Source organism: Ambystoma mexicanum, chromosome 2q (genome assembly GCF_040938575.1).
Source record: "Ambystoma mexicanum isolate Mex_15411 chromosome 2q, UKY_AmexF1_1, whole genome shotgun sequence".
NCBI lineage: Eukaryota > Metazoa > Chordata > Amphibia > Caudata > Ambystomatidae > Ambystoma > Ambystoma mexicanum.
In genome coordinates this window covers 673051240-673075906 of record NC_090924.1, presented here as the reverse complement: position 1 = coordinate 673075906, position 24667 = coordinate 673051240, and the positions used below count along the sequence as shown (strand labels likewise).

The 24667-nt window shown below is 46.2% G+C and overlaps 1 long non-coding RNA gene across 1 annotated transcript in view; it reads left to right on the top strand.

Moving 5' to 3' along the window:
• LOC138569003 (uncharacterized) overlaps window positions 1-10828 on the top strand; it is a 356830-nt gene extending 346002 nt beyond the window's left edge. Inside the window, exon 3 of the long non-coding RNA XR_011303049.1 lies at window positions 10707-10828. This is a non-coding gene — a long non-coding RNA (uncharacterized lncRNA). The remainder of the gene's footprint in view (window positions 1-10706) is intronic.
• Window positions 10829-24667: the final 13839 nt, after the last annotated feature.

Below are 24667 nucleotides of genomic sequence, written 5' to 3'. Positions count from 1 at the left end.
CGGGGGTTCAGTAGTTGCAGCAGTCCTCTCCCTTCAGCTTTCCTTTGGTTCTCTCAATCCAGTGGCGACTCTGCCTTCCAAGTCCCAGAGACCTGCTTTTTGTGCAGTTTTCCTCCATTCACACAGCCTGGCTGTCAATCACACAGCAGGGTGGCTGTCCTGGCAGGACAGTCACCTAGCCGATGAAACAAGAGTGTGACTTGGGTTTCCAAGGAGACCCTGTGCAGGGGGCTTAAAACCCCTCCCTCACATCCTGTCCACCCAGACTCTCAGGCGTCTAAGGAGGGCTTCTGTGCAGATGCCTGCCAAAAGACAGCGAACAAAGGAACCAAACCTGGTTTGGCACACAGAGTAAAACACGAGAACGACCTTTACAAAAACAAATGGCGAATAAACCCATCCGGAACCAAATAAAAGTAACTGGGGTCCAGCGGATTAAAGTTTGAGGCTACTAACATAGCCTAAAACAGTACCATAGTCTGTGGTAGGGAAAAAATGGTAGATACCACTACCACCAGCCAAATCTTAAAGAAAGGGGAACGAAATAATGTTCCACGAGAGACAGACAAAAAGGGATAACTATTAACCCTTTCCAGTACTCTATGGAAGATAGGTTGTACTGGGTCTGTGGATTTTAAAAAGACTAATAAAATCAACAGCAACTTTTAAATGTTCTGGAAGACAGTAGTCAGTCCCAGAATATGGAGTTTAAAGTGGGGAGTCTGAAAAACACAACCCTGTGTCACTGCACTAAAGGTGCTTTGTGACACACAGTAAAAAGATGATGCCTATGGAGTAGGTGAGACTCCACAGTCTATGAACACAAAAAATGTAAAGCAAAAAAAATCCTAGAAATCCAGCAAATATGCAGATGGCCAGGCGGGTGGAAACAGGACCTCACTCTCAGTGAAAAGCAGATAAACCAGTTCCAGGCAGTGGGCCTTGCTGAGAAGGCCGGCTAAAGCCTGCCGGTCCCTGATTGGATGGAAGAAAACACTCAGCAACCAATGGGAGTGCTGCACAGGGAGAGGTGGTTCAGCACAGCCTACCTACACAATAAAGAAATCCATGGTGGCCATATTGGAAGGGCCAAAAAACTGTAAAATAAGCAGGCAATAGTGGGAAAACTTGTGCTTTCAAACTAGCCAGGTAGCTCCAGGCATTAAAAAGCTCAATAAATGGCAGCACGATGAAAATGCCAAATAAAACAATCCTTTCCAACAATTTAATGCAAATTTCATTTTTTTTCTTCTTTTTTTTCAAATTTTGATTTTTCAGGTTCAATAAGTCCCCTGGAGGTACAGTAATGCACAGAAAGTGCACCTAAGTAATGGAATGGTCAGCAGCCAGGCGCAAACTCCACATGTGCATGAAAACAACTGATGGCCAGGATGGTGGAAACAGGACCTCACTCTCAGAGAAAAGCAGATGAAAGAAAAAAAAAAGATACCATTGTTAATTACACCAATTATACTAATCACATTCTTCCTTACAAAAATTGGTATTATGTTTGTGAGGACGGGAAGGCATATAAGTGGTTGAAGAAGGGTTGGACGGGCATGTGTTACCTTGCCAAAGTATTCCCCAGAGTTTATGTGGCCTCTACAGATAATATACACCAGCATGTAAAATTACAGAGAGGAAAATGGAAGTGGACCAGACTGATACTGATGCCCAAGTGGCAGCAGATTTTGGGAAAGGGATAATACCATTGTTAGGGATTTCCCTAAACTCTAGACGCATGTGTAGGCTCAGTTAGTGGTAGAAAGTATGCTCAATGAGACTGCGAATACATTTGTGAATTTAACAACTGAGCAGAATGCTATTAGATTGGTGGCACTTCAAAATAGGATTATATTAGACATTGTCACACCCGCCAAAGGAGGAGTCTGTAAAATAGTGGGCACCTCCTGCTGTACCTGATAGATCTAGAGATATCTTTGAGGCTATTGATAGATTACATGTTTTGGAAGAAGCAGTACATTATGCGGTTGGACAGTGGAACAGTTGGTTCCAATGGTTCTGGGACTTGTTAAAGGATTTGGGATGGAAATTGCTGTCGATATTGTTCATAATATTAGGCCTAATTTAGGTTGCTGTTGTTGTCTCCAGTGCATTCCTGTATGTTGTTCTCTTTTGTCTCAAAGTTGTGTTAGATCAGTGCAAAAGAAGAATCCCCTTCCCATGGATAGCCATGAAAGTAATGTTATGATGATGGAAGAAATGCAAATTTAGGATTTGATGGACATAGATATTGAAAGTCTAACCAATTTAGATTACTTATCAGGAAAATGAATTAGCTTAGGCTAAAAGAAAGAAGGGTTTGTTAGACTTTAATAATAATATGTGCATTTGCTTAGCATAAGCTAAATCTTTTTCATGATCAAATCCTGTGTAATTTTTGATAAAATGCAACCCTTTTGACATCGCAAGAAAATGTTCTTGCGATGTGAAAAGGGCTGCATTTGTCAAATTTCATTACAAGAACGTATTATTACAAGAAAAGACTGAATCCATGTAGAATATATGTTTAAAGACTCCTGGCCCTACAGATAAATTTAGGTTGAATAAGATTAAAGGGAGGTCCTCCCATTTAGCGGAGGAAGAAAACCTGTTTCAATACAGTTTAATTCTCTTGGTTAAATGCTATGTAAAGCCTGATCGCACTAAACAGGGTTTAATCACACACTGAATCATAGTGTTTTGTCTTTCCATACGTAGAAGCCTAAAAGGTATCTTTGGAAAGTTGCTCAAATAGGATTACCGTTGTTAGGACGAAGGGCAGGTGAGTTTATGTTTAAGGACCTTAAATATAAGTCACCGACCGTGAACTGGTGGACGAAGTATACGATTGAGCCATAAGCAAAGTAAAAACTCTTTTTTTTTTTAAACTCTCTTTATTAATGGTTACAAAAAGATATATGGCACCATCGCACAATTTATCTCACGTATATAACAAGAATACATTATTGGTATACTTCTATATTCAATGTTACATTGACATGTCATCATCAGCAATCATGTTACACAAGTAAACTCTAAAGGGGCCCCAAATGTCTTTGGGCCTGCATGACACAGGTTGGGTCAAAACAAACTGTTCTTCTGCCTCATTAATATGCGTTAGTTCTTGTAAAAATGTATTCATACTGGGCGGAACAGCGCTTTTCCATTTCTGTAGGATACATTTTTTGGCTACAGCACAAGTGATGTTAAATAGTCTTCTAATTTTTTCAGAACATTTGCCGATGTCGCCAAACAAATATTTCTGGGGGGTCAATCCAGGCGGAATCTGTGTAATCTCTTCCAACAATTCTGCCACAGCCTTCCAGAAACCCGCCACCACCGGGCATTCCCAATATATATGAAAAGTACCAGCCTGAGGTGCATTGCATTTGGAGCAGGTGTCTGAGTTGTCTGGTGCAAATTTTGCCACCCTGGCCTGTGTATAATGTAGCCTATTCAGGATTTTAAATTGAATCAACCTCAACCCTGAATTGAGAGACACATTCTTGGTAAGCATGCAATATCTAGCCCATTGCTCCTCCCCGACGGGCATCTGCAAATCTACTTCCCATTTCTCCTTAACTTGGTTCACTGTGGGGGAGTACAGCCTGGAGATTCCCAGACCGTTTTTAGCCGTTACTAGCTGTATGCATGGATGTGGCATAGGCTGGTCCGGAAAATGTGGCCATTTTTTCTGAAATGCAGAAAAGAAAAAAAAATCAACGATAATATTGAAGCGTTTTAAGTGGTCCATCTCCCAGTGCCCTTAAGAATAACCTCAGGTCCACAAATTTCCCATCGACAAACATATCCCCCAGTTTCATTTCGTTATTAGGGTCCCAGGATTCCTTGCATCATGCGTGGGGGGCAAGCCCGGGAAGTTCTACAGAGGTAGCTCCGGCTTGTAGGGTGTTTCCAGTTTCATTCTTTTGCATATAACCTCCCATGCCCTAACTGTGCAACTCACCGGGTTGTACTCGCAGGTGTCCCTGTACTGTGAATCAAAAAGAACAGACTGTATGTTCGTGGGGTGTGTGGTGTACTCCTCTATCCATGCGTGGGGTGTAGTATCTGAAGCCTCATACCAGTATTTTGCAAACTGTGCCTGGGAAACATAATAATAAAGCTAAAAGTCAGGGGCAGCTATACCTCCTGCGGAATAAGGTTCCGTAATTTTTTCCCAGCCTATCCTCGCCGTCTTCCTGTTCCAGAGAAATGTTACCACCATGGATCGGAGTTTGGCGAAGAAGGTTCTGCCTGGCCATATGGGGATGTTAATGAAGAAATACAATAACTTGGGCAGGATCACCATTTTAAGGATAGCAACTCTGCCGGATAGTGAAATTGGGAGGCGTCCCCACATCTGGAGTTTTGTGTTTAAAGTATGTAGCACGTTTTCGTAATTATCTGAGTACAATGTGAGTCTATGTCTGGAGACCAGAATACCTAGGTATCTGATGTGGTGCTTCGACCATTTGAGTCCTCCTGTGATGTCAGGACATTTGGTGGCTGGGGTGAGCGGGAATATTTCTGATTTGACTCTATTTATAGTATACCTAGAGTAGACTGCAAATTCTTGTATCTCTTCCATAATGGGCGTTATATTTATCTCAGGCTCCCGGACATACAGTAATGTGTCATCTGCATAGAGTGAGATCAACTGGGTGGACCCCTTCATCTTAATCCATCTATTCGTGTGACTTAATCGAACCGCGGCCGCCATTGGCTCAATGGTCAATGCGAACAGTAGGGGCGAAAATGGACATCCCTGTCTAGTCCCCCTACCCAGAAGGAACATTTCAGAGATGGCCTTGTTAGTTAGCACCCGTGCACCAGGCTCCGTGTATAGTAACCTTACGTATTTTACAAAGTTGGGGCCCACCACAAATGCTTCCAGAACCGCCAAAAGATAAACCCATGAGACAGAATCGAATGCTTTTTCAGCATCAAGGGATATGCCCGCCATGCTTCTCCCTGGGTCTATTTGCGCCATTATGCCAAAAAGCCTTTGGAGGTTCAGGGCCGTGGATCTTGTGGGGATGAACCCATTTTGATCGGGATGGACAAGGGTAGGGACTGCCGGAAGAAGTCTGTTCACCAAAACTTTTGCGAGTGGTCGCCGAGGCTTCGGAAGTACAGTTATCATAGCCTCCCTCATAGCTGGGGGTAGTATGTTACTCTCGAGGGCCTCCTCCGATACCTGCATCAATATCGGAACAAGTTCCTCGCGGAACTCTTTGTAGAATTCGGCCCCTATCCCATCCGACCCTGGTGCCCTGCCTGACGCCAGTGCCTTGATTGCCTCCGTGATTTCGTTTGGAGTTATCGGTTGGTCCATAGCCAGGCGATCTTCATCGGGGAGCTTAGGGAGGGAAAGGGCCCCAAGATATGCCTCAATTTCTGTGAGTGATTTCTTATCCTTATTTGAATAAAGTTCTTTGTAGAAGTTTACAAATTCCCCATTAATATCTTCATCAGTGAGGAGTATGTCCCTCTGTGCCGTGTGTATGCTTGTGATCTGAGTGGGTTGTTTATCATGTTTAAGTAAATTGGATTGTGTTCTACCTGCCTTATTTCCTACACCATATCTGCGTGCCTGTATAAGGGCCGCCATATAGTGAACCTCTCTGCTGGCCAACTTGTTGAACTCCTGCAGGTGTGTGTGTATGTCAGCTAATGTTTCTCTATTTTTTGTGCGTGTATATTCTGTCTCTAATGCGTCTAGTTTGTTTTCAATATCTGATAACTCGGTTCTCGCCCCCTTCAAGATGCCCACAGACCTGGATATTAATACTAATACAGTGTTTCAACCAAACCGGGGTCAGCTAGCAAGCCTCCAGGCATTCTCCACCTTCTAGCAGGTCCAGGTATATTTCGGAGCAATAGTTCTAACAGCACTGGGGAATGATCAGACCTTGTACGTGGCAGAATTTCACACCCCTTCAATGCGGTCATCATGGAAGAGGAGACAAACCAGTAATCAATTCTGGATTCAGAATCATGCACGGAAGAGTAGAACGTGTATCTTCTACTACCGGGATGTAGCTCCCTCCAGGCATCCCCTAACAGGAGTTGTGATAGAACATGTGACAAACTTAGGACTGACTTGCTGGGGGCTCTAACAGTTTTTGAGGTTCTATCAAGAACTGCGTCAAGGGCCAAATTGAAGTCTCCTCCCCAGATAACCTTAGGTACATCGAGTGAGACAATTATCTGATACACATCCATATAAAAAGCAGGGTCATCAATGTTAGGCCTGTAAGTGTTGACTAGGAGTAGATGTTGGGCAGCGATCTTCCCCCATACTATAACATATCTTCCCAAAGGATCGACCTTGTGTCTCTCTAGCTTGATCCCCATGCCCGGATGAATAAGTCTGATGACCCCTCTAGACTGAGTTGAGTAGTTCGTGTGAAACCTCAAGGCACCCCACTTGGGTAATATATGCATATTGCTCGTCCCCACCATGTGAGTTTCTTGTAACATATGTATCTGGGGGCTATGTCTGGCAATGTAATTCCCAATTTTCTTGACTTTCATCTGATTATTCAACCCCCGTACATTCCATGTTAACAGTTTAATGTTCAAACCATCGCCAGTGCATTGCAAGTGAATATTTGACATTATGTGCAGAATAAGAAGTTAGGAAAAGCTTACTCAAATGCGCCAAACCTATTTGTTAATTGTTCACAGGTGAGTCAAAGTCATTAATGGTATTTTGCAAATCTTCTTTATTTTCCAAACTTCAATTCCAATTCTAATGAATACACAAATCATATAATGTTGACTTCACTCCTCATTTGTGTGCTTCAATTCAAATGAACAAATCATATTATGCTTGTGTTAGATTCACACCTTGTATCAAATGAGTCCTTGTTATACTTGGATTGTAGTATAATACTTTACTTTACTTTCAGTACATTAGCTGTATTTGCAATCTGATTTTCAAACAATTCCTAGTTCACAGTTCCTGGAACCTATTCCTGATTATTTGTTTTTCTTTTTTTCTTCCATCTATTGAAATAAAAAAAGAAAAACAAATAATCAGGAATAAGTTCCATCTCCTGAAGAACCATTGAGAATATCAATGGGGAAACACGTGTCGAGTCAGGAAATGTGAACTAGGAATAGTGATAGTGTGTAGCAGCCACACAGCCATTGGGAATTACTCATGCTGACAACAACATTTACTTAACATAAGTTCACAATTTAAAAATGAAAATAAGCTGTCGCCAAGGTAGTGTTTTTGTTGGCTGTAACCCTTTTTATAGAATATTTGACATTGTCTCATATATCATGTTTATAGTATTTGTGCAGCTTAATCAGTACCAGTCTAGATGCAACCACATTTTTACTTTTCAAACCCCAATATATCCTCGTCAACCTTCCACCAGGAAATGATGCCTTCAGGTGGCCACAGACTCCAACATTGTACCACAATAAATCCATTTTAGAACTATAACATCTAGTCCCAACTCCTCTGCCCCCCCACCCTCATCGTCTCCCCCAACTTGACGATGTACCATACCAAACTCATGAAATATTCCAAGGGTAGCCATGTTGCTTCACATGGCCGCCGACTGGGTCCCAACCTCCACTTAACCGCATTGCCTGGGCCACTTACATTTTTGAAGTAATCTCGACTACGGCCTTCAATGCACAGTAGAATTTTACACACATTTGCCTTTTAAGTGTTTACTTAGTCCACCGGTCTGGGCCTGTTGTTTTGTGCTGGTCTGCCCCCTCTGGGAGGTATGGGTATGGAGGTTTCAATGTATTGTATAGCTTCAGCCGGAGATTCAAAAAAATGTGCTCTGCCTACGTGTTGGATCCTCATTTTGGCCGGGAAAATAAGGGCGTATGGGATTTGACGCTCTCTTAGGGGCCTCTTGACTGGGTCATAGGATCTTCTGCTCGCCTGAACCCCCACAGAAAAGTCAGGGTAGATATGTATGCAACTTTCTTCGAATTGGAGTGTTCCCGCCTCTCTTGCCTTTCGCAGGATTGCGTCTCTATCCCTGTAGTTCAGGACTCTAGCAATTATAGTGCGTGGCGGAGCGCCTGGTTTAGGTGTTGGGGCCAGTGTATGATTCGCTCTTTCGATCAAGAAGTGCTTGGAGAATGTTTCCTTTCCAAACAAGGATTTGAGTAGTTCCTCCAGTTGTTTTTCCATCTGACCTTTCCCGAAGGATTCCGATAAGCCCACCACACAAAATGTTATTCCTCCTTGATCTCGATTCGAGGTCCTCACATTTATTTTGTAGTTTTGCCATATTTTCCTTGATCTGGGTAATGTTGCGGCTATGGTGTGCAATGTTATCTTCATTGGTGCTTATTCTGTTTTCAGTCTCTGTGACACGTGCATTTTCTTTCTCCACTCTAGCCTTAAGGGAGCTTATGGTGGACACGATGTCATCCAACTTCATATTGATAGAACGGAACCCATTTTGCACTATTGCTGTTAACATGTCTTCGTGATCACCAGATTCTGAATTGAGGGCCTCCTTGGCGTCAGTGTGAATGTCCGCCACAGTGGTTTGGTTCTGGCTGCCATTGTAGGCATTCATCGGGCCTTTCTTTTTGTTCCCTGTGGTTTTGGCGCCTTTGCCTGCTTTGGATGGTTCCCCCATAATGCTGCCGGATTTCCCCTCACTGTAGTTTCAGCAGTTCTACAGTATTCAGTTTGCCACACCTCTGTGTAACGTTCACTTTTGCCTCTTGTATGATATCACAGCCTTGGGGTAGGAGACGGCTTCAGGGATATAGGCGTTATATGCGTTCACCCTGCAGGGAGCCACCCGTCAATACCCGATTCACATGAGTGGACTGTGTCTCCCCACGTATTATATTGCAGGATTGTCAAATTTGTGTTAGGTTATACAGCAGCCTCATTCAGGAGCCTCATGCCATCCAGGTCTGTAGTTGGCTTATGTGTGCCCAATATGTCCTCACCGGCACTACCTTCAGAGCGGGGTGTATTAAAGTGTTTGGTATGCTTCAGGGAGTCACAGCACGCCTTTCGGTTCGTGCCTGCCGATGGTGGCGGGCCCCTCCGAGCGAGAACCTACCGCAGACTACCAAGGACTGTCTCAGAAGGAGGGAGGTTTATGGGCAGACCCGGTGAGGATTTATAGTTTCAAAAGGGCTGCTCCCCGAACAGGGGATGTGCCTCAATCTCCTAGGGCCAATACGTGTTCATCGGGTCTGTCTGCCGCCTCACCCCTTAACGAATAGTGTTTCCCAGTCCACGGGGAGCCGCTGCCCGGCGAGAATTCCCCGCCACTCTCAATTAGTGTTATGTTTCTTCTCCCCCCCTTGCAGTGGCTCTGACCCCTCTTACTTGGCGCCGAGGCGTTATCCATGTGTCCTCGGGGAACCGCGTATCACTGAGGTGCGATCTCTCCGCTCGTCTCGTGTCTCTGCATACAGATGGATCTTGGGGGGGTTCTTCCAGGGCCCAGGAGCAGAGGATCGCTCAAGGCTAAGCTCGCCTCCGGAGGCACGTCGGATTGTTTCGCGTAGCAAAGGCCTGAAGAATGGGCGCGGCTGCAGATTCAGGCTCCTCACGGAGCCTCCTCCCTCCGGGGCCTTCCACCCAGCTGTGACCACGGCTCTCGAGTGGTCTACCCCAGTACTCAATGCCGGGTCCCGTCTACCGCGTGGGCCGGCTGTATAGAACGCCGTAACTTTGGCTCCTTCGGTCACCGGGGTTCAGGAGTTTTGAGGGTTGTCCATGGGTAGTTGGGCTGTATGTGCCTATGTTTGCATCTCAACAGGCCCTGGAATTGTTGCAGTTCTGTGAAGCATGCAGGGTGGTGATTATTGCTATTAGCACCCTGACTGGCTGTAACTCTGTGACCGCCACTGTTCCTACACCTCAAAACTACAGTTTGCCAGTGGGGGTTACCTGATTTACCTTCAGCCAAGAACTGGAGGTAAATTAGGCCACCATCTGCAACAAACAGCCAGGAACAAACGCCTTGGCCGTCACCTGGAGTATCCTGGAACTACTGGGATATCAGGCGCCCATAGTGGTAGGTCTGTTTTCCGGTATCCCGCTGGAATTACCAGCAATATACCAGGAAACTTCTAATGACCCCCAATCACTTTTCCCTGCTTCTATCTACAGGATAGATGATAATCCCCTTATTATCCTGCTGATCCCTAAGGGCAGTTGTTTCTTCTGTGGTAAGGTTAGTCAGGCTGTATTGCGATGTATCACAGATTTTCTTAAGGATGTCCATTATCTTTTGATCAAATGTAAAGCCTTTTGGGTCATTGAAGAATCCGAGGGAGAACATGTTGATTTAGGTCTATGTACGGTAGTATCAATGACTGGGTCACACCCAGTGTTGACAAAGAATGTCTTGAGTCTCAATTTTGTAATACAATTTCGAATTTCAAGTCCAGATAAGCCAATCAGGCCATCTCGTTTTGTTATATCCCCTTCCTCACAAGGCTTTATTCAATCCCTTGTGTGGTAATAATGAAGGTGGGGTCTCAAGTCTTCTGTTATTTTCACACCGTGACATGATATAATAAATTCACTTCAGCATTGCTTTTGGTTTGGCTACAAAACTTGCCATGCATGTTTATTTTGCTGCTAGCGGCTTATGACGTTATGAAACTCAATTTGTTTCTCTTATTGACCTCTATTGACAAGTGCACAATTTATAATAATCTTTTCTGAATTTATATTTCAGGTTGGAATGATATATATATTTAACACAATGTGTGGAACGGGAATATTGACCTTGCCTCGAGGGGTAGCGGTTGCAGGATGGCTGACCAGTACAATCCTAATAGGAGTGTCTATGGTAATCAGGTAAAACATGTCCACAATCAATCTTATGCTCAGTTTGTGTTTCACTTTCCTTTCCTTTTATCCTCTAAACAGTGATGTTGCTCCAATTGGATACATTTATGCTGATCCCGGCCAAGAGGATACACGTAGAGTAAATTGGCACCAATTGTCGAACATAGTCACTCCACCTTTGAGGGATATCTATCCCGAAAACCCTATAAATAGTTATTGAATTTGTTGGAGCCATCCCATATGTCCCTGAAACTCTTAGAAAGATAACAATTTTTTGTAAGAATAATGTGTCAATTCATTTATACTTGTATCTGTGTTGCATAAAGTGCCAAAAGCAATGAAAGCCCTGTTGTAGAACTAGGTTAAATTTGGTTATCTGATTTAATAATCCTACTGAATGGCAAATTGTAATGATGGGAGTTCCCTTACTGTATCTCATTTAAGTTGTTTAGACACTCCCTCTTGGGGAATTTAAGAGCCAGTGCACCTGAATATTGCCACATTTAGTATTTGTATTCATTTTGGGAGTTTGTAAAGATGGTTCTGTGAGTGTCAGAGGGTGGGGGAACAAAGAGGAAATAGTTACTTACATTTTGGGGTCTCCAACTGTCATTCGCCCACCATTAAACATATGCATGAGGCAGCTCATTCATTTCTGCTCAGCCCGCACCTTTTTTCTTTCCAGATAAATGTTGAGTGTGCTATCTTTCCAACTTGGAATATTCGGCCATGTTCGTCATTATTTTAATTTCTAAAATAGTTTTGTAATATTTACTGATCTGGTAAATTTAAATGTCCTAGTTCCATCTGGGATGGACTACCAATGTACTGACAGAAACCTGTAAAAGAATTATGAATTGTGGCATGCCGTTTGATATTTGATTTGTGACGTTCCATCCTGTAGCAGCCCTTCTGAAAATCATTTCCTGGCTATGTGTCCAGTCAACAATGATAGTTTAACATAGATTTATATATGTGTGTTGAGCAAAGCACTCCATCTGTGAGGAACCCGGTGGTCAGGCTGAAGTGGACCTTGAAGTAAGGCTTTTTAATGTGCTTTTTCAAAGCTTCCATAACACCTCAAATCTTCTATTAACAAACGTTTTTTTGTGCTACTGACTGTTAAGACGGATTTCTGAACTCTGTCCTGGCGGCGCAGAAGTTCAGAAGGCCAACCTAATTACTTGGAACAGGGTAACCACTGGACAAGCCAGACCAATCAGGGTAGCGATCGCGGCGGTCAAGACTAGGTCTCAAGAGGGGTGAGGGTGACTGAAAGCCCGCAATGAGCACACAAAGCAAGGACACTTACAAACTACTCCAAACAGGTGTTATATTAAAAATATATACACATTTATTCCAAGACCTTTGCAATAATGACCGTAGCGAGAAATCACAATAAAACTCTAGTAAACCAACACATACCAAATCAATACAATATATATACAAATACAAATGAGTCTAAAGCGTTAGATGCACAAAATGTGTAGTCCACCTGGAAGGGGAGGAAAACAGGCAGTGCGAAATAATGATTAGACCCAGTCCGCCTTCAGAGGCACCTAACTAAAAGGAAGGCCAAGCCCTACGAAGAGTGGAGCCTTGTGCTCAAAAGTACCTGCACACGCTGGTGCCAACGGGCAAAAAGGGGAGTCTCTTCGAGGGAATCAGGCAGTTCAGTTTGGTGCACAAATGAAGAAGAACAGAGTTCCGCGACTCAAGCACAGCCTCCACTGTGGGCAGAAGCAGAGCGCGAGTACGGAAAGGCGTGCTGTTTTGACACAGCGGGGAAAAGCCATGGGCTCCTACAGGAGGGCGACCAGTTCCTAGCTATGCTTCTCACCGGTCCCCGATGCAAGCAGACCCAGGCTTCTCCGCGTCAGTTTCAGTGCTGGCAGGTTCAGGAGAGCAGGGGACGTCTCGTCGTCGTGTAGATTCTGCAGCAGTTGAGTTAAAGATGTCCCAAACGAAGTGAACCCGCACAGTTTGTTACCACAGCAGGGCAACGGAGCAGCCGTGTGTATCTCAGCCAAATGTACACTACTCACTTCAGACCTGGGAACGCCAAGTGTATGAATCGTGTGAGAGTGACAAGGACTAGAAATACAACACAACCTGGCGGCGGTTACAGAGCAAGACTCCTGGGTAGGCTGGTCAGTCTGCTGGATGGCCCAGAGACACTTCCGAAGGCTTACGTGCAGGAGATGGTAAAGATGCCGAGAATAGCTGTCCCCGCTATTCCAAGGGTCGAAGTACCAGTACAGGCCTTCTGGTTCGATCAGAGGTAAAAAGGGTTTTACAAGGCGACAACAGTGCAGAGGAGCAGTCCTTCAGCGGGTCACCAGCGATTCCTCGGTTCAGCCTCGTGGTTGCAGGATACTTGGCTCCTGTATTTCTTCGTTCGTGAGAACTCAGGAGATCGACATGGTAGTGGCGTTTCCAGCCCCCTCTTATCTACGGTTCCCTTCGTGCCAAAACGGAGGGGACCCAATGGGAGATCCGCTCATCAACACTCACACCATACGTGGACCTATCACGGACCACGGTGGTCCCAGGCATTCACACCACCCTAGACTCTCTGGCACCCAGGATGTGTATTGAGACCAGACATCCCAGCCCACATCCTGGAGGCACACACAAGGCCTGTAGAAGCCCGCGAAAGCATCCGTGTTTCGCGGGAAAGTACATGCCCAAATAAGAAAGGCCCCGGGTCGGCTCGACCTGGGGAAGGTGAAGGGAGCAAGACCGTCAGCGGACAGGAAAAAGGAGCCTCGTGGTCTGGCCATTTTGGGAGCCAGGCCACCATTTTGGGCTAAGCGCGAGAAACGCGCTTAAAACGCCAAAAGGAGCTCAAAACACAAGAAACGATCGCTGCCACCATTCCCGTCCGTGATTCACTTGCACTGATTAGTTACAATCCAAAAAGAGTATCTAGGGCCTGTAGAAGGCTAGAGACCCAAGAGAGCAGTAACTTAGCTTACAGTGCCCTCTTGTGTCATGTTGCACGAAAGCCGCAACATGATAAAGAAACTACGGAAAACAGCGTTTCCTGGTACTGACTGTCTTAAGGACATGACAGTTTCCCCGTAAGAATGGAGCGAAAGCCCAGAGGAGTGCGGCAGAAGGCTGCACTTCTCTGGCAAAGTCTAGATCATGGTGAAAACAACAGCAAAAAGTTTAGGGGTTGCCACATGGAAGGAAAATTACCCACAATTACGAAATCTTTCCTAACACTCGCCCCTCCCAGACTATGGACAGGGGGAACTAATCCACCCCTGGATGAGTCTCTTGTTCAGGTCGGTTAAACATTCTGGACAACCCATCAGCATTGCTATGTTGGACACCTGGCCTATGCTCAATAGTGTAGTCGAAGCCTTGTAGACTTATGGACCACCTAAGCAACTTTGGATTCTCTCCCTTCATGTTCATTAGCCACTTTAAGGGCTTATGGTCAGTTTGCACAGTGAAGTGGGTCCCATAGAGGTAGGGCCCCAGCTTCCGTAGGGCCCACACAACCGAGAAACATTCTTTCTCCACTGTGGACCATCTGAGCTCTCTGTCCTTAAGCTGGCGACTAATAAAACCAATAGGGTGTTCCTTACCCTTCTCATCTACTTGTGATAGTACAGCTCCTATCCCAGTGTCAGAGGCGTCCGTCTGCACAATAAAAGGTCTTTGATAATCAGGGGCCCTGAGGACAGGGGCCTGGCACAAGGAGTCTTTTAAGCCAGTGAAGCCCTTCTCACACTCGTCGGTCCAAGTTACCTTCTTGGGTTTCTTCGGAGTGGTGAGGGCAGTCAGAGGGGCAGTTATGGTGCCATAGTCTGCCACAAAGTTGCGGTAATACCCTGTGAGTCCTAAGAAGGCTCTCACTTGGGTCTGTTTAGTGGGGGTAGGCCAGTCTTGTACTGCTTGTACTTTACTGGGAAGAGGCTGTATCCTCCCTCCACCTACTTCATGTCCAAGGTAAACCACTGAGCCTTGTCCAATCTGGCATTTACTAGCCTTTATGGTCAAGTGTGCTTTCTGAAGAGCCTGGAGCACAATCCCGAGGTGTTTCACATGGTCTTCCCAGGTGGCACTGAAAACTGCTATATCGTCCAGATATGCAAGACAGAATACGTCCAACCCATTCAACACATGATTCACAGGCCTCTGGAAAGTGACAGGTGCATTTTTCAACCCGAACGACATTACCCTGAATTGGTAAAGGCCGTCTGGAGTCTAAAACGCTGTCTTCTCCTTGGCATGTTCTGCTAAAGCTATTTGCCAATAGCCAGCAGTGAGGTCAAACGTGCTGAGGTACTTGGAGGCACCCAAAGTATCTACCAGCTCATCTGGTCGAGGCAAGGGGTGTGCATCTGTCTTGGTGACAGCATTCAGAGCCCCGTAATCCACACAGAACCTCAATTCAGAAGTGCCTGCCTTTGGAACCAAAACCACAGGGCTGGACCAAGCACTACTAGAGGGTTCAATCACCCCAAGGTCTAACTTCTTGTTGACCTCGGTCTTGATATAAAACCGTACTTTGACATCCTCTATCCCCTACTTTTGGTAGGTACACTGTCTCCTGTGTCTATGTTATGTTTGCACCAAGGTGTCAAACCAGGCGACTGCGAAAACAGGGGGGAAAACTGCCTAAGCAAACTTTTCACCTCAGCCTGCTGATCAGAAGTCAGATGAGGGGCCACTCGGACACCCTCAAAGGAGCTATCTGAAGGACCGCTTTGAAACAGGTTGGGGAGAGGTTCAGACTCCTCTTCCTCAACATCTGAAGCCAGTAGCAGTGCTGCGATTTCGACTCTTGGGACGAAAGCCTTCAGCCTATTTACGTGAAACACTTTTGGAGCCTGTCCAGGCCTTCCAAGGTCCACTAAATAGTTAACCTCAACCAGGGGCTCCCCCACTGTGTAAGGGCCTGACCATTTGTCCTGTAAAGCTTGAGGCCTTATAGGATTCATGATCAGGACTTGCTGACCAGGTGTAAAGTTGATGAGGGAAGCCTTCTGGTCGTACCAATGTTTCACCAGCGCTTGTCCGGCCTTCAATTTATCACTAGCCAAGCCCATCAGAAGTACCATCCGTTTTCTGAGCCCCAGCACATAATCTACTACGTTGGTAGTAACAGGGGGAGTGGGCATCTCCCATCCCTCTTTGACTATGGCTAAGGGTCCCCGTACAGGATGACCGAACAGAAGTTCGAAGGGGCTGAAGCCAACACCCTCCTGTGGTACCTCTCGGTAGGAAAACAGTAAGCATGATAAAAGAAGATCCCATTTTCTTCTCTGAGGTTCTTCCAGAGCCCCAATCATGCTCTTTAACGTTCTGTTGAAACGTTCCACCAGACCATTGGTCTGGGGGTGGTATGCAGAAGAGAACTTGTAGGTGACCCCACATTCTTTCCACATAGCCTGCATATACTTCGACATAAAGTTGCTGTCACGATCCGACACAACCTCTTTTGGGAAGCCAACCCTAGTAAATATGCCAAGTAACGCTTTTGCAACTGACTTGGCAGTTACAGTTTTCAATGGGATGGTCTCAGGATATCTGGTTGCATGGTCGACCAGCACCAGGATGAGGATGTTTGCGGGTCAAGGGGACCAACGTTGTCGATCCCTACCCTTTCGAATGGTATTCCCACAACTGGGAGTGGTACCAACGGAGCTTGGATTGTCGAGCCAACCTTACCAGATAACTGGTAGGAGGCACAACTCCTGCAGTGACTTTCTACTTGCACCCCCATCTTGGGCCAGTAGAAGTGCATGGATAACCTTTGCTTGGTCCTCTTAATACCAAGGTGACCAGCAAGGGGCACTTCATGCGCCAACTGCAGGAGGAAGGGTCTTACAGCAAGGGGAACCACCAACCTCCTATGGTCTCCTTCTGTAGACTCTGTGGGCTCACTATACAGGAGTCCACCTTCCCAATAAATCTGATGCGTCCCAGGAGGTTCACCCTCAAGCTGGGAGCAGGCCTGTCTCCTTAGGCCTTCCAGAGATGGGCACTCACGTTGGCCTTTACTGAATTCTTCCCTATCAGGACCACCTTCTACTAACAATTCTTTTAGTTCAGGATGGTCGTTGGGGTCAAATACTTCAGGCATCGCCACCTCCTTGTCAGGCCCGGGCGATTGACCAACTTCCTCCACCGCAGTGGTAGGCGAGCTCGGGGGAATATTCTCTTTCCCTCGACTTGACTTGTTTACTCCTTTCGCCTTGGGTTTCCCCTTCGGCTGGGGCGGCGTATTGGTCTTGGCCAATGCTGCCCGTGCTTGAGACTGTGTGTAGGGTCTGTCGGCAGTGTCTCCTACGAGCCCTAAAGCTCTGAGATCATTACCTAACAAGACCTTTCCTGGGACGTTTCTCTGAATGCTCACTGGAATCCTGACTGCTGTACCATTTAAAGTAAGATTTACAGGTATTACTGGGAACATACGGAGTGGGCCGTCAGCCAACTTAGTGGGCATCAGATTAGCTCTGGCAACTTCCTCTGAGTCTACCAAGGTAGAATCCACTACAGTTCGACTGCACCCACTATCCCTAAGAGCTGGAGTATCTACTCCATTGATCAGCACACTGTCTTTAAAGTAGTGCTTGGCATTATCTGGAATCCTAGCATAAGCCTCTGCGACTTTAGGCTCCCAGGAACCCAGGGAAACTAAAACTACCTCAGCTTCTATCCCGCTGGGAAATGAGTCTGAGGAGAAGGATGCTCCTGTAATCTCTTCTTCCTCGTAGGAGGAGAAGGCCAGATTAGCGGAGTGGACCCCCAAAGGTTTAACCTTACACCGGGGATCCCCCTTCACGTGGTCAGTTGCTCCACAAGCAAAACAAGATCCATTGGGTCTGTTTACATAGGGAGGCTTATTGTAACCAGAGTTCTGTTTCGGAGGCTGACCTCCACTACCCTGTGAGTTCTCTTGTGTCTTACCCTTATTTTTCTTTTTGTGGCCCTTTTGAGAAGAAGATTTATCAGATTCTCCACCCTCCTTATCTTTGGACTTTTTCCCTTCCTCCTGCTTACCAGGATGAGTTTTGTCCTTATGGGACACTCGATGTGACACCCATAAGTCTGCTGCAATGGTCAGCTTCTTAGGATCTATCTCCTTCGAATCGGCCAAATGCTGCTTAAGCTCCGGGGAAGAAGATGCAAAAATGTGTTCCAGCATGACAAGATTTATCATGCCTTCAAAGGTAGAAACCTTATAACCTTCGTCCCAGCCAGTCAAGTTTTTTAAGGATTCGGTTACATAAGATACCCAAGTACCACCTTCTTTTTTCTTCTACTCTCGGAATCGTTTTAAATATTGGGCCGGAGTCTTTCCAAACTTTAAAATGAGAGTTTGCTTTAACATTGTGAAATCAGCTCGCTCAGCCTTCGACATTTCCATAATGGCACTACAGCCAGAATGGGGCAGTCTGCTGAGTAACCAGGCAATCTTATCAGCATTGTCAACTTCTTGAACTTCACATGCATACTCAAACGTATTCAGCCAGTCCATAATGTCATTCCTTTCCTCATACACACTGAGCAGATCTTTCGGAAACCGTGGATGAGAGGAGGCCCCAGACCCATGTCCAGGACCCTTGGACCCATTTGCAACCTGAAGCTTGGCCAGTTCCAACTGGTGATCCCTGTCTTTCTGTTTTTCTGCCTGTTCGATTTTTAGTTTGGCTATGCTGAACTCAAGCTCCTTCTGCCTAAACCGCAGCTCTTGCTTCTTGAATTCAAGCATAGCCTCCCCATCAGCACTGGCAGAGGAAACATTAGACATCTCATCCTCCCTGTCCTCGTGGTCGCGGTGGATCAGTGCAGCGGCAGAACCGTCGGTTCTACCAGTGAGAGCAGCCCCACCTCCTTCCGCACTGTCCTCAGAAGTTATAGTGTCAAGCTGCGCTTCTTGCCAAGCCACGATCTTTGGATCATATCCAATTTAGTGCCTTGAGAGGAAACACCTCTCTCGGCACACATCTTTTTCAATGTTTCTGATTTGGAAGCATTTAAAGTTAACAAGGAATTTGTTTCCATACTGTTAGATAGGACTATGGCCTTTTTAAAGTTATACTATAACAATTCACTACGTGTCCTGGTAGGAATAACTTGAAATGCCTTAGTTCGTGCGCAACACCGGATACCTTCAGTCGGATCCCACCGCTGTACACCAATTTGTTAAGACAGATTTCTGAACTCTGTCCTGGCGGCTCAGAAGTTCAGAAGGCCAACCTAATTACTTGGAACAGGGTAACCTCTGGACAAGCCAGACCAATCAGGGTAGCGATCGCGGCGGTCAAGACTAGGTCTCAAGAGGGGTGAGGGTGACTGAAAGCCCGCAATGAGCACACAAAGCAAGGACACTTACAAACTACTCCAAACAGGTGTTATATTAAAAATATATACACATTTATTCCAAGGCCTTTGCTATAATGACCGTAGTGAGAAATCACAATAAAACTCTAGTAAACCAACACATACCAAATCAATACAATATATATACAAATACAAACGAGTCTAAAGCGTTAGATGCACTAAATATGTAGTCCACCTAGAAGGGGAGGAAAACAGGCAGTGCAAAATAATGATTAGACCCAGTCCGCCTTCAGAGGCACCTAACTAAAAGGAAGTCCAAGCCCTACGAAGAGTGGAGCCTTGTGCTCAAAAGTACCTGCACACGCTGGTGCCAACGGTCAAATAGGGGAGTCTCTTCGAGGGAATCAGGCAGTTCAGTTTGGTGCACAAATGAAGAAGAACAGAGTTCCGCGACTCAAGCGCAGCCTCCACTGTGGGCAGAAGCAGAGCACGAGTACGGAAAGGTGTGCTGTTTTGACACAGCGGGGAAAAGCTATGGGCTCCTGCAGGAGGGCGACCAGTTCCTAGCTATGCTACTCACCGGTCCCCGATGCAAGCAGACCCAGGCTTCTCCGCGTCGGTTTCAGTGCTGGCAGGTTCAGGAGAGCAGGGGACGTCTCGTCGTCGTGTAGATTCTGCAGCAGCAGAGTTGAGTTAAAGATGTCCCAAACGAAGTGAACCCGCACAGTTTGTTACCACAGCAGGGCAACGGAGCGGCCGTGTGTATCTCAGCCAAATGTACACTACTCACTTCAGACCTGGGAACGCCAAGTGTATGAATCGTGTGAGAGTGACAAGGACTAGAAATACAACACAACCTGGCGGCGGTTACAGAGCAAGACTCCTGGGTAGGCTGGTCAGTCTGCTGGATGGCCCAGAGACACTTCCGAAGGCTTACGTGCAGGAGATGGTGAAGATGCCGAGAATAGCTGTCCCCACTATTCCAAGGGTCTAAGTACCAGTACAGGCCTTCTGGTTTGATCAGAGGTAAAAAGGGTTTCACAAGGCGACAGCAGTGCAGAGGACCAGTCCTTCAGCGGGTCACCAGCGATTCCTCGGTTCAGCCTCGTGGTTGCAGGATACTTGGCTCCTGTATTCCTTAGTTCATGAGAACTCAGGAGATCGACATGGTAGTGGCGATTCCAGCCCCCTCTTATCCACGGTTCCCTTCGTGCCAAAACGGAGGGGACCCAATGGGAGATCCGCTCATCAACACTCACACCATACGTGGACCTATCACGGACCACGGTGGTCCCAGGCATTCACACCACCCTAGACTCTCTGGCACCCAGGATGTGTATTGGGACCAGACATCCCAGCCCACATCCTGGAGGCACACACAAGGCCTGTAGAAGCCCGCGAAAGCATCCGTGTTTCGCGGGAAAGTACATGCCCAAATAAGGAAGGCCCCGGGTCGGCTCGACCTGGGGAAGGTGAAGGGAGCAAGACCGTCAGCGGACAGGACAACGGAGCCTCGTGGTCTGGCCATTTTGGGAGCCAGGCCACCATTTTGGGCTAAGCGTGAGAAACGCGCTTAAAACGCCAAAAGGAGCTCAAAACACAAGAAACGATCGCTGCCACCATTCCCGTCTGTGATTCACTTGCACCGATCAGTTACAATCCAAAAAGAGTATCTAGGGCCTGTAGAAGGCTAGAGACCCAAGAGAGCAGTAACTTAGCTTACAGTGCCCTCTTGTTTCATGTTGCACGAAAGCCGCAACATGATAAAGAAACTACGGAAAACAGCGTTTCCCGGTACTGACTGTCTTAAGGGCATGTCAGTTTCCCCGTAAGAATGGAGCGAAAGCCCAGAGGAGTGCGGCAGAAGGCTGCACTTCTCTGGCAAAGTCTAGATCATGGTGAAAACAACAGCAAAAAGTTTAGGGGTTGCCACATGGAAGGAAAATTACCCACAATTACGAAATCTTTCCTAACACCGACATCAGACCTTTAGGTATCAATGGGCGAACTCAAGACTTAATCTTGCAGGAGTGATTGCGCGACGCAGGGAACAACACACACAATTCAAACAAATTAAGCGACAAATAGTGTAAGATCTAGACGAAGAGATTAATACAATCATTGATAGTTCAGGTGAAAACAGGAGCAGAAAGAAATAACAATGCCTGAGCAAGGACAGAAAATAGCTTTCACTGCTTAATGATTTCACCCCAGTGTCCCTGACTACGTTCAACACGGTGCTTTCAGTCACACTAATGAGGTCACCCCTTGGCTGCAACACGGCGATGAGGTTTGGTACCTGAGCGCCACAATGAAAGTCCTAACTTTCACCTTTGTCAAGGCCCACCCTGAGTTGTTTCCATTTGTCAGACTAGTTATCCTGACTTTTTCCTGATGAGTTGGCATTTAGGGACGACTCATCTCATGAGGGATGCAAATATTGCATGTGACCCCTAAGAGACGCTTGTCTTTTAGAGTTACGTTGTCCCAAAGGCACTCTATTTCCTGTGCAAGTCTCCCCCACACAGTGGGTTGGGTGGGCAACACTGGTTAGTGAGAGTTTCCATGTACAATCTTTGTACAATACTAATGTGCTACAGCCTGGTGTACCCCAGGGGTATCGCTGCTGGGAACCTTCATGTAAATTCCAAGCCCGAAACCAGCAGCTTTACATTGTGCCTGAAAGTGACTGAAACCTGATATTTGGTCATAGATTCTTCCTGCCACAGAGTGCGAGTGCTGCTGGGTCAAAACCAGGCATGTCCTTTGACGAGGGATCGAAACACACAGGAGTTGCCAGTGACATTTGTCCCTTTTATTAGTTAGAGCAAGGTGGGTGCCTGTCCCTCCTATAGGCACTATGGCATCACTTTAGAAACAACGTAGGATACTGTTACTAAAGAAAGAGGTTAACTCAGTGTGATTCAATGTCCATACTATGGACATTACCTGTGTTTCATATTCCCTAAGCTTCAACAACTAGTGTACAACAACTAATATCATGGATATAGTGTCCAGAATACGTTTTGGCTAAAACCTACAGTCTCAGGGTTTTAACACCTAACTCTTTTAAAGCAGTAGTATTTTTCTTCTCTGTAGGGTCCAGGAGGTACATCAGTCATGGGCCGAACAGAGCAGCAGCCATGTTTGGAGATGAAGTGGCAAACAGCAGCCATGATTAGAGAGACGGCATAAAAAGAAAGGGGGTTGGGTGGTTGGCATGCATGCAAGAGCCAATGAGGTACAACTTGTGTTACATCTGGCTCTATCCAGGGCATAGGTACACCCAGTTACTGGCTCAGTGGCATCATTGAAGGCAGGTATAACTGCCTGAGAACCAGAATAGAGAACCACACTGGCTCTAGTTGCTGAGTCTGGCAGCATTTTGTGTTATGGAAAGATCTTCTAGAGAGGAGTTTAGTAAGGGTCAGAGAGGGTCCATCTCTCAAAGGCCTAAGGAGGCAGAACTGCTCCCAGTTGGAGGGTGAATCGTTGGGGAAGCATAGAATCCATTGCATAGGTGGGTTACTGTCCAATGAACTCATAGCGTCCATAGGGTTACATGTCTTTCCACAAAAATATTTTCATCGAAGTTAAGTACCATAGAATTATTTCCGACAAAAAATCAAATGCATTTTTATTTTTTTCATTTTTTGGGGTGTGGGGTCTGCCACCAAACCCACCATTTTTAACCCTTAAAAACACACCCCTAATAAAAGTAACCCTTTACCCCACAAAAATATGCAAAAATATGCATTTGATGCACATTTCTTCATTGGAAAATATTTGGTGGAAAAACCCTTGATGGAACATTTTTCGATGAAAAGTCTGCATACCCGTCCACAGGAGGCAACCGTAGGACGTTCATGGCCTCTCAGTATGTGAGGGCCTTCCTCCTGCAGTTGGCGCATGAAGTCCTCCTTGCAGGTTATCTTGGTGCCAAGAGGACTAAGGAGAGGGTATATATGCATTTCTTCTGCTCTAGGATGGGGGTCCAAGCAGACGGTCACTGCAGGAGTTGCACAACTTGTTAGTTGTCTGGCAAAAGTGGAACAAAGATTCAGGCTCCACTGGTACCACTTCCTGTAGTGAATGTACCATTTGAGAGGACAGGGTCGGATGCGGTTGGTCCCCTTGATCCTCCCACATCCTCAGGCAGCAGGTTCATCTTAGTGGTTGTTGATCATGCCACCAGATATCCTGAGGCTATCCCACTGAAAACAGTGACTGTCAAGTCAGTTGCTTAGCATTGTTAAGCATTTTCACTAGGGTTGGCTTTCCTAGAAAAGTTGTGTCAGACAGAGGAGACTACATTCATCAAATTAACTTCCTTTTATGAGGCTCACCTCTAAACGTCTTCTCCTGGGTGACTTCAACATCCACATTGACTCCTCAATCATGGCATCCACTCTGTTCTGTGATCTCTGCACCTTGCTCTCCCTCTCCATTCTCCCTTCGGGTCCTACCCACTCAACTAGACACACCCTTGATGCCTTCTTCCACACAGACCTTTTTACTCTCCGCCCACTGATCACCCCACTCTCCTGGTCAGACCATGCTCTCCTCTCACCTGGGTCCTCTTGGCCCTCTGACCACACCTCCCCCACCCCTGCCAACATCGTTCACAAACATCTGTCTGGTGAAACGAGTGTCAGCTGCTGCCTTCGCATCTACCTTCATCCCCCTCTCACCTCACCTCAGACCCTACCTCTGACTCAGCACTCAGCAACCTCCATCTTGCCATCGTTAATACCCAGGGACGTCATTTGCGGGTCGCCAGAGGTCGCAATTGCGACCTCTGTGTCTGTGGCCGCGACCTCTGTGGTCTAGCTTGCGACCTCTGTATTTCCTTTTTTAAAGTACATTTTATATTTCTCGGAAGGTCCAACTCATCCTGCGAGTCAGCGCAGAGGATGGGGAGCTTCACTGCTGGTTGGAAGTGGCGCTGGCAGACCCAGACCCCTGTTGCCAAATTCCATTAGCAGGGTGCAGGCAATAATTGGCTGCTTCCACCCCAGCGTGGAGAGCATTTTTGCAGCTGTTTATCTCAGCCAGCATTCTGCTCCAGCCACCCATAGTCTGCCGGCGAGATAGCTTTGCAGTTTCAGGTACCGAGAAAAAGATCTGCTGCTTAACCAAAAAGGGTCTTTGACAAAACAATGGAACATAATATTGCGTGTGCTGAGTGCCTATTTTTGAAAAGAGAAAGCCATTACAAGTAAGGCCCTCTTGATAAGTTAAAGGAAAGTGTAAAGTTCTTTTTTAATATAAGCCTATCAAGTAAGGTACTAATGTTCGTGTTAAACCCATTAGAAATTCTTGATTCTTTACACCAGAGCAGTGTTATAATCATCTCTTTGAAAACAACAGCAATTGACATTGTAAGATTTAATGAAAAACACGGAGAAGGCAGGCTGCCCTTTCTTCATCATTGAATGGAAGAATGAAGAAAATGCCTATTCTCCCGCACATGGTGTTTATCTACAAGTGTCGGCCTGGCGGCTGGCGCCACTGTTAAGTAAACATCCCTGCCCTTCCGTG